The 10,981-nt window shown below is 41.5% G+C and overlaps 2 pseudogenes; both read right to left on the reverse strand.

The window, feature by feature from the left end:
• Positions 1-478: 478 nt before the first annotated feature.
• On the reverse strand, positions 479-1,526 carry LOC102872223 (annotated as a pseudogene).
• A 2,389-nt stretch (positions 1,527-3,915) lies between these two features.
• LOC102848586 lies at positions 3,916-4,359 on the reverse strand (annotated as a pseudogene).
• Between the last annotated feature and the right edge of the window lie 6,622 nt (positions 4,360-10,981).

Here is a 10,981-nt window from a genome sequence, read left to right on the forward strand (position 1 = left end):
CAGTTTTTCCCGAGGTAATCAAAAGTGAAATAACATTCCCACCTTTGAAACAAGAAGGGTCATATCCTGGCATCCTATTCAACATAATTATTTGTTCTTTTAAAATCTTTGTTGAGGTGACAAGTTATAAAATAAAGGACAATTATTTCACTGGTCATTGGACCTCTTTAGATAAAAACGTTTTTCAAGTCCAGAGGTCATGTATATTTTTTTTCAGATAAGTGTCTATTTGTATCCCTTTTTCATTACTATTGTTACATCTTTTTCAAAAATTAGAAATGTTTTTTATGAATCTGTAATTTTGCTATCATATTTATAAAAATTTTCTTTTCTAGGTTATTCTAGAACCTTTTAGCTTTATTCTCTTTCAGTCACTTTTAATGTGAAAATTTTTATTTATTTCTGCAGAAGTTAGGTGTGGTGCGGGTTTTTTTGTGGTTTTTTTTTAAATTAAGGGTGTAATGTAACTTAACACTGTCTAGAAGCATTTGTGATAAATGATGGAGGGGCCAGACTTACTGTGCTCTGGCTTGCTGATCTTCATCTGCTTGAAGGTAGACAGGGAGGCCAGGATACAACCACAGATCCACACAGAGTATTTGCACTCAGGAGGAGAAATGATCTTCATCTTCATGCTGGAAGTTAGTGCCATTACCTCCTTCTGCATCCTGTCAGCGATGCCTGGGTACATGGTGGTCCCACTGAAGGTCCTGTGGCTGTCCATGGCACACTTCATGGTGGAGTTGAAGGTAGTTTCATGGATGCAGCAAGACTCTATGCCCATGTTTGAGGGCTGAGAGAGTGCCTCAGGGCACCAGAAATGCTCATTGCCATGGTGATAACCTGCCCATTGGGCAGCTCCTAGCTCTTCTCCAAGGAGGATGAGGAGGCCACAGTGGCAACCTCCTGCTTGAAGTCCAGTGCAACGTGTCTCCTTGATGTCAGTCATGATTTTCGGCTCGGCCATGGTGGTAAAGCTGTAGTCTCACTCGCTGAGGATCTTCATGATCTGTCAGGTCCTTGCCAGGCAGTTGCAGACACAGGATGGCACAGGGGAGAGTATGCCCCTCATAACTGGGCACAGTGTGGGTGACCCCATTCGGAATCCATCCCAATGCTGGTGGTGTGGCCAGAGGCATACAGGGACAGCACAGCCAGGATGGGTGGAGGTCATCTTCTCCCGGTTAGCCTTGGGGTCCAGGGGTGGGGGAGCTCACTCAGCAGCACAGGGTGCTGCTCTTCAGGGGGCCACATGCAGCTCGTTGTAGAATTTGTGGTGTCAGATCTTCTTCATGTTGTTCCAGTTGGTGACACTGCCATGCTCAATGGGGTACTTGAGGGTCGGGATGCCTCTCTTGCTCCAGGATTTTCACCTATGTAGGAGGCCTTCTGGTCCATTCTCTTATGCTCTGGTGTACAGGGCACCCCACGATGGAGGGGGAGAGCGCCCAGGGGCCTTCAGCACCAATGAAGCTGGCTTTGCACATGCCACAGGTGTTGTCAACCACAAACACAACAATGTCATCATCAATGGTGAGCTAGCGGTTTGAACTGGAGGCAGTGAATGGATGCAAGGGTCTGTGCTACTGGAACAGACAAGGTCTCGGCTGTCTCAACGTGAAAATTTTTAATGTAGCCAGAATTTATGTAATTGCATGACATAAGAAACAGATCTTTCCAAATTTCTTCCCCAACTGGTTAATAAGTTCCAACAGAATTGATGTCTTTAATTTGTGGTGCTGGAGAAGGGTATTGACCATACCATGGACCATCAGAACAAATAGATCTGTCTTAGAGAAGGTGAAACCAAGTGTCTCCTTGAAAGCAAGGCTTTTGAAGCTATGTCTCACATACTTTGGGCATGTGGTCAGGAGTCCTTGGAGAAGAACATTATGGTTGGAAGCATTGGAAGGACAGCACAGGAGAGGAAAACCCTGGATGAGATGGATTGACACGATAACTGGGGCAGTGGGATTAGGTGTGTCAGAATCAGTGACACTGGCTCAGGGCAGGTTTCAGAGTTGCACAGAGGGTCACTATGAGTCACAGGCAACTTGATGGCACATAGCAACCACCATCACCACCACCATCCTTTTCCCTATAAGACACTATCTTTGTCTTACAATGGCCATGGCACTAAGAATATCATTGGCAATTTCAGATCAATCTTGGCTGAAAGCAGAGAATACCAGAAAGATGTCTCTGTGTTTTCTTAACTATGCAAAGGCATTTGAATGGGTGGACCACAATAAATTATAGCTAACCTTGAGATGAATGTAAATCCCAAAACATTTGACTGTGCTCATGTAAAACCTCCTTAAAAAAAAAAAAAAAAAACCAAACTCAACGGCACCAAACAATAACAACAACATGTAAAACCTAGACCAGGAAGCTATCTAAATGGAACAAAGGAAAACTTCATGTTCAAAATCAAGAAAGGAGTATGTCAAAGATGTATGTTTTCTCCTTACCTTTTCCAATCTATATGCTGAATACATTATTTGGGAGAATGAATTTTATGAAGAAAATGTGGCATCAGGATTTAAGGAAGACTGCATTATGCAAATAACACAACCTTGCTCACTGAATCTAAGTTAGACTTGGGGCATTTGCTGCAGAAGGTCAAGCACTGTAGCCTACAATATGGATTCTATCTCAACATCAAGAAAACAGATCCTCACCACTGGGCAAATAGGCAGTATCAGGATAGATGGACAAAAGACTGAAGTTAACAATTTTAGCTTGCACAGATCTCTAATCAACATTCTTGAGACCAGCAGTCAGGAAATGAAACGATGAGTTACACTGGGGGAAAAAATCTACTGTCAAAGACCTCTCCAGAATGCTAAAAGGCAACAATTTCAGGGTAGAGACTAAGGTGTGCTTCATCCAGGTCATGGTCTTAGCAATTACTTGTTATGAATAATAGAGCTGGACAATGATTAAGGATGACAGAAGAAGAACCGATGTGTTTGAGTTGTGGTGCTGAAGAAAAGTCTTGAACATACTGTGGACTGCCAAGAGAACAAACAGATATGTCCTGGAGAAGGTGAAACCATGTTGCTCTCTTGAGGCAAGGATTTTAAAGCTCTGTCTCACATACTTTGGGTATGTTGCCCAGAGGGACCAGTCCTTGGAGAAGGACATCATGGCCGGAGGGATAGATGGTTAGCACAGGAGAGGAAGATCGTGGACAAGATGGATTGAAAGTGACTGTGGTAGTGGTGACAGGTGTGTCAGATAGTGAGGTTGGTTCAGGAAAGGGCTAGGTGCAGAGCCACTGTCCATAGTCATTATGAGTAATAGTTGACTTGATAGCATATAATCACCACCACCATTCTTATACAATGAGCTCTTTCATATATTAGGTCTATTCAACTTTGTAAGTTTGCCCAAAAGTTTGATATTTCCCCTAATGGTTCTCAATAAATAGTAGCAAATAAATTCATTTGTGTGTGAAAATAAAAATTATGAATGAGTAGGCTATAAAAATGGCTTATTTTTTTAAAAAATAATTTTAACATGGAAGTTTTCCCTTCTATTAATACCACCACTGATTTGGCCTACATAAGCATATCAATTTAGCTTGAGTTGCTATGAATGTCTTTCTTTTTTCCTACATGGCTCAATCTTCCACGGAGATGGTGAAGTTTAGTTATTTATTTTTCATGAGCACTAAATACCCTCTTGTCCTCAAAGAGTATTATCAACTTTCACATTTTCAAAGGGTCCTATGAGGCAGCTCCACGGGGTGGGTTTTTACTGCAAACTCTCTTTTTTTGGAAGATGGCAAAACAGCGTTGGATCTCCTGACATCCATGGGTTGCCTGCATTCACATCAGAGCTCGGTTGGGTAAGTGGCAAAGACGGGATAATAAGAAGGTCTAACTCCAGACACAGCAGGGGGAGGCAGTTTCATTTCTGGAGAGGCGAGTTCATCCTAAAAACCTTCCTAATGGTAAGATCTGTCCCCGTATTCTTTTGATTCCTAACGAGGGGAATAAAGGGAATATGAATCCTGGGGCAGTCCTGCTCTACAAGTCCTCGCGTTGATGGCATTACGATCTGTGTCTCCAGTCGGAGGTGATTTATACTAGCTCCAGAACCGAAAGCACGAAGATGTCTGCTCTCATAATCGAGCCGGTGATAGCTTTCTCTTTTCCTGCCAAACGGATCAGACCACACTTTTAACCCTGGGGCTGCAAATCCTCTTGAACGATACCAGCTCGATTTTTGGCTTGTTCTTTCTTGTACTCCTCCAACCGCAAAAGGGGCCAGAAGTAGATGGGGTGAGAAGACAGCGCCAACCTGAGAGATAAAGCCGCCGGAAATGAGTGCCGCACGCACGTTTCCGTGCATGGTGCCGACCCTGCGAATCCCTGCACTGGCGGGCTTTCTATTTCTTATTAGAGAAGAATATGCTTAAACACATGATAGTATATCATAAAACCATAGCCTATTTAAAAGAATCAAGTAACTTAAAAAAAAAAAAGAATCCAGTAATTATACTGCCGCTACCTTAACTGCATTTATAGGTGACTTAAATTAGTACATACTGACTGGCTGCATCATCAATAAAGTGCTATAAGCAATCTTAAGGGGTAGATCATGGATATTTCCGCTTTAGCAATGGAGATAAAATAATTTCACTTCTCCCAAAAATATATTTTAAAATCTATTTACTAGAAAAATAGTACAAATATGGCATGTAGACATCACTGCAAATGAAATATAGTAACATGATATCGTTGATGGGTTGTTCTGTACTTTCGAGTCAGAGCTGACCCATAGCTGACTTTCCAGCGAGTTTTCGTCCTTCTCCCACGGAGCAGCTAGCGGATTCAAATAATGTGCCTTCGGGATTGCAGTGCCGCTTCTTGCCACTAAGACACAATATTGTTGCTGTTGTTGTTGTGTACCAGAGTCAGAACGGACCCATAGCTGACCCTTCAGCAGTTTTCAGAGGCAGTTAATTGCATGGGAGGAGATTGACCATCCTTCTCCTGTGGAGCACCTGGTGGCCTTGAACTGCATGCCTTCAGGATTGTAGTGCAGCTTCTTGCCACTAGATCACCAGAGCTCCTTATATAGTAAGCAAAACCCCCCAAAAGTAACTGAAGGTTTATAACTAAAAGCAAAAATAACAAAATGTGAATAATGACTGTAGGGTAGTCTCTGGCTGTAACAACTGAGTGTGAGAAGTGGAATAGAATAATACTAGTGTCTCAAGTAAACTTTGGTAGAATATTTTCATCGGTGCAAATTTTAGTGTTCTTTAGTTATACAATTAATGAGTTACTAGTAAGCTCATTTTTTTTTTACCAGAATTTATCGGCCACCGCTACCCTCCCCCTTTGCAATACAGAACAGTGTATTGTTTTAATAATGGAAACCAAAGAAAGGACTTTCAGTTTTGGATCAACTCATGTCCCACTGGAAGGCAATGGAATAATAACCTCTGTATATTCTTATTCTGATTATCCATACCTTCTTGGTTCAAGCAACATACAGACATGCTTCCTGCTATCTTGTTTTTTGTTGTTGCTGTTGTTATGTTCCATTGAGTCACCTGTGATTCATAGCGACCCTATGTACAATATCTGAACCCTGCTCAATCCTGGGACAATGTCTCTGACATCCCTACCCCCATTACATTAATTACTGTGTCAATCCCTCTCATCCAAGGTCTTCCTTTCCTGCACTGTCCCTCCACTCTTTGAAGCATGATGGCCACCTCCATGGACTATCCCCTCCTGACAACATGCCCAAAGTATGAGAAACAGAGCATCAAAATTCTTGCCTACAAGGAGCAACTTAGTTTCACTCTCTTAAAGACAAACTTGTTTGTCCTCTTGGCAGTCTATGGTATGTTCAATACTATTCTCCAGCATTCTAACTCAGAGGCATTGATTCTTCTATCATCCTTGGTTACTGTCCAGCTCTCTGATTTATAGCAAATAATTACTAAGACCATGGTCTGGATCAGGGGCACTTCAAGTTTCTAAACAGACATTGTTACTCTTGAGCACTCTGGAGCAGGTTTTTCTGTTATGTGTTGTCAAGATGCCTGCAACTCAGCAACCCTACATACAGCAGCTCTGAAGCCTGCCCTATCTCACTGAGTTGGACCCACTTACCCCCATTATCCCAGTTACTATGTCAATCAATCTCATCCATGATCGTCTTCTCCGGTGCTACTTCTCCACCCTTTGAAGCATTATGTCCTTCTCCAAGGACCAGTCATTCCTGGTCAGGTACCCTAAGTATGTGAGATGGAACCGCAATATCCTAGCCTCCAAGGAGAAACTTATGTTTCACCCTAAAACACTCTTGTTTGTTTGTGGGCAGTCCATGGTATGTCCAAGACTCTTCACCAGCACCACAATTCAAAGGCCTCAATTCTTCTACCATCCTAAACAATTTTCCAGCTCTCTGATGCATAGCTATTGTGAAGACCATGGCCTGGATCAGGTTCACCTTAGTCTTTTGACTGATATTGTGGTTTCTTTGTACCCTATAGAGGTCCCTGACAGTAGATTTTTCCAGTGCAAGTAATCTTTTTATTTCATGTCTGCTGGTGCCAAGTGTTGATTGTGGAGTCAAGTAAGCTGAAATTGTTAACAGCTTCAATCTGGTCTCTGTCTCTCATGGTCCTGCCAATTCATTCATTGGTGAAAAACTGTCTTCTTGATGTTGAGCTTCAATCCACATTGAAGACTACAGTCCATGACTTTCTGCAGCAAGTGCTTCAGGTCCTCTTCTGTTTCAGCAATCAGGGCTGTGTCATCTGCATATCACAGGTTGTCGATGAGAGACCAGCAGCAGAAGGCATCACAGACTTGAGGCCTGGGCCATCATATCAAGGGTTAGCTGGGAGAGGGAGGTGCTGGATGGGGTAGGCAGGAGTGAAAAGGGATGCTGATGGAGCAGGGAAAGGGAAGGGACAAGACATACACGTGGGAGGGTGACTGAATCCACTGGTTACTTCTGTAAGTGAAAAGTGTCTTTTATCTGCCTCTTTTGGTAAAATGCTTGTCTGTCAGATATTGTTCTAAAGCTGAGCATCCAAACTAAGACAGACTAGCAAGAAGGATTAGCTATCCACTTCTGAAATAACAGGCTTTTGAATACCCTGTGTAAAATAGAGTACACTTAAGAGATTTTCTTGACAGCAGATTTTCCTAATGTAATTCTTTCAATTTCCTAACTGCTAGCACCAAGAATGTTGGAAATTGACAATTCCAATCTCTTTTCAACCAATTATGGTGCTGCCAATTGTCCCAGTGTTGAGAATCTTTGCTTTCTTGATGTTGAGTTTCAGTCCTATTGGAAACGGCAGCAAATGCCTCAGGTCCTCAGTTTCGGCAAGCAAGGTTGTGTCATGTGTGTAATGCAGGTTGTTGACGAATCTCCCTCTAATCATGATGCCACATTCTTAAAAGTCTAGCCTCCCAAATGATCTGTTCTACATATAGATTGAAAATGTATGGAGAAAAGATGCATTCTTGACACACACATTTTCTGCTCCTGAACCATGCAGTGTTTCACTGCTCTATTCTGACAACTTTTTCCTAGTCCAGTATAAGTTTCATATGAGCACAATTAAGTGTTCTAGGACTCCCATTCTTCTCAAGGTTAGCCATGATTTGTTGTGATCCACAGTCAAATGCCTTTACATAGTCAATGAAACACAGATAAGACATTCCTCTGGTATCCTCTGTTTTCAGCTAAGATCCATCTAACATTAGCTATAACGTCTCTAGTGCACAGCTTCTTCTAAACCCAGCTTGCACACCTGGTAGTTCTCTGTCAATGTACTGTTTCAGTTGTCTTGGATAATCTTCAGCAGGGTTTTGCTTGCATGTGGTATTAGGACATTGTTCAGTAACTTTCACACTCTGTTAGATCACTTTTTTTTTTAAATGGGAATTAGTATGGATCTCTTCCAGTCAGCTGGTCAGGCAGTTACCCTCCAGATATTTTGGCACAATGTGGTGAGCAAGTTCAGGCCTGCGTCTGCTTTTCAGAATATGTCAATTGGTATACCATTAATTCCTGGGGCCTTGTTTGTTACCAGTTCCTTCAGAACAACATGAACTTCTTTCTTCATCACCATTGCTTTAGCCATATATTGTCTCATGAAGCTCTTCTGTGTCAGCCAATTATTTTTTGGTACAGTGACTGTGTATTCCTTGCATGTTCTTCTGATACTTCCTGAATCATTCAATATTCTGCACATTGCATCCTTAAGTATTCTAACTTGAGGGCTGGAATTTGTTCTTCAGTCCTTCAAAAATGTTGAGTGAGCTCGGCCTTTTTAATTTTCAGACTCCAGGTCTTTGAACATTTCATTATAATACTTTGCTTTGTCTCTTCCTGAGTTGCCATTTAGGAAATGTTCTTTCTAATCGGTACTTTAAGATATGCATAAAAATACTCAATTTTCTAATTAACAGATTTTCTCTCTGAATTCAGAGAAGAAAAATATAATCATAAGCTGTAGTTTTTGGGTCTTTTGTTTCATATGCCAATGCTTGAGTCCTTTTTTGGTAAATTCTTACTAGTAAGTCTACTGAGATAATGTGTGCATGTTTTCAGCTATATTGTGAGTTTTCATCTTTTCTTTGTATCTTAAAAAATATTTTGTTGCTGTGTATCATGGAGTTGGAACTGACCCATGTTTGCTGAACCTGAGGAGCTAAAGCATTTTGCTGCAGAAGGTAAAGAACTGCAGTCTCTAATATTGATGGAAGGACTACATCAAGAAAACAGATTCTTACCTTTAGAGCAATTGACAGCACCATGACAGAAGAAGAGATGGAGGTTGTTAACAATCTCAGCTTGTTTGGTTCCACAGTCAATCAACACTCTAAGCACAAGCAGTTAGGAAATCAAAAGACAAATTGCATTAAGAAAATCTGCTCTGAGGGGCCTCCCCAGAGCTCCGACGAGCAAAGATGTCAGTCTACAGACTAAAGTGTGCCTGATTCAGGCCCTCATCTTCACAATTACTTTTTATGCATCAAAAGCTGGACAATGACTAAGGATGACAGGAGAATCAATGCTTTTGAGTTGTGGTGCTGTCAAAGAATATTGAACATTCCTTGTATTGCCAAGAAAACAAGTTTATCCTGGAGAGGGTGAGGCCAAGTTGCTCTTTGGAGGCAAGGATTTTGAAACTCACATACTTTGGACACACTGTATGGAGGGCCTTGTCTATGGAGAAGTACATCATGCTTGGAAGGGTGGAGGATTTGCACAGGAGAGGAAGATCCTGAATGAGATGTATTGATACAGTCACTGTGGGAAGGTGTGTCAGTGACAGCAAGGTTGGCTCAGGATAGAGTAGCGTTCAGAGCTATTGTGCACGGGGTTGCTGAGTACTTGACTGACTGGCACATAACAAGAAAAACAAAGGGTTTTCAGAGGCAATAAATCATGGGAGGAGACTGTCTACCTTTGCTCTGTAGAACAGCTGGTGGATTCGAACCATGTACTTTAGCATTGCCAGCATTAATTCCTTACCACTAAACTCCCTAAAAGGGAGCTCTGGTGGCCTAGTGATAATAAACTGTGCTGCAATCCCAAAGGCACTGGAGGATGGGCAATCTCCTTTTGTGCTATTAACTGCCTCTGAAAAATCCCTTGGAAGGTCAGCTATAGGTCAGTTCCAACCTGATGATATTACAACAAAAGCAACTCCCTAATGGTTCTTCTGTGAAGTTATAGAAATAGGAGGGTTTGTGGTTTTAATATGTGCTAATATGTGCATTTTATAGTCTTTGTAGCTGACTAGTCACATCCACAATAGCTACCAAACCATCTTAGCACACACAGAGATATTAATGTGTATTTTAGATTCTTTTTATAGATGCACTTGTGCTATAGCTGTATGCCTTAGAAGCAGTATATAAAATGTCAGCAAATCAAATTTAATATTCCTGTTAACCAGTGGTTCTAAATAGGGGTTGTGAGAGATTATCCAAGTCATTTAGAATACTGTCCTAAAATACTTGTGATTGATCAACTCCTTAGTCAAGTGGCAAATATCAGATCTAAAAGGGTATAGATGGAAATCTAAGAAAGATCTCCCAGAAAATTCTGATCCTATAGTCACTCCTAACACTATGTACTACTGACTTTAATGATAGTTTTAATAAACTGGAAAGGAAGCTCACAGAACTGGAAAGCATGCTTTGCTCTTTCACCCAAACTTCCTGTTTCACAAAAGTCTAATCAACGAAGTCTCATCATCAAAGCAATGGGGACTGGTAACCACTTTCCATAAAGTTTACTCTCATCATGCCTATACTATTTGTTGTTGTTGTCAGGTGCCAGCAACTAAGTCAACTCCAACTCATAGTAATCTCTTGTACAACCTGCCTAATTCCTACTCCAACAATCTCTCCTGTACATAGGCCCAATGTTGCAGTCACTGTGTTACCAAGGTCTTCCTCTTCTTTGCTTCTATCTTTACAAACATATCCCCTTCCAAGGCTGGCTGCTCCTGACAAGTCTGAAGGATGTATGACAAAGTCTCCTAATTTTTACCTGTAAGAAGCACTTTTTTCCTCTGCTATGTTATTGCTAATTCCTTTCGACAGAATGACTCACTATATTCCTTCCATCTTCTTTTAATACCTCCTGGATAATTTAATATTCTGCCTAAAGCATACTTGATTATAGCAACTCTAGGTTTGAATTTGTTCTTCAGACAAAGATTCGCACCACTGGACCAATTGGTAGCATCAGGATGGATGGTGAAGAGATTTGAGATTGTTCACAGCTTCAGTTTGCTCGGCTCCACGGTCAACACTCTTGGCACCAGCAGCCAGTAAATAAAAAAACGTATTGCAATGGGAAAAAGTCTGCTGTTAGGGACCTCTCTAAAGTACTCAAGAGCAACATTGTCTCTCTGGAGACTAAGGTGCACCTGATACAGGCTATGGTCTTTGCAATCACTTGTTATGCATCAGAGAGT

Source organism: Elephantulus edwardii, unplaced genomic scaffold (genome assembly GCF_000299155.1).
Source record: "Elephantulus edwardii isolate Elephantulus edwardi_28Jun2011 unplaced genomic scaffold, EleEdw1.0 scaffold00012, whole genome shotgun sequence".
Classification (NCBI taxonomy): Eukaryota; Metazoa; Chordata; class Mammalia; order Macroscelidea; family Macroscelididae; genus Elephantulus; species Elephantulus edwardii.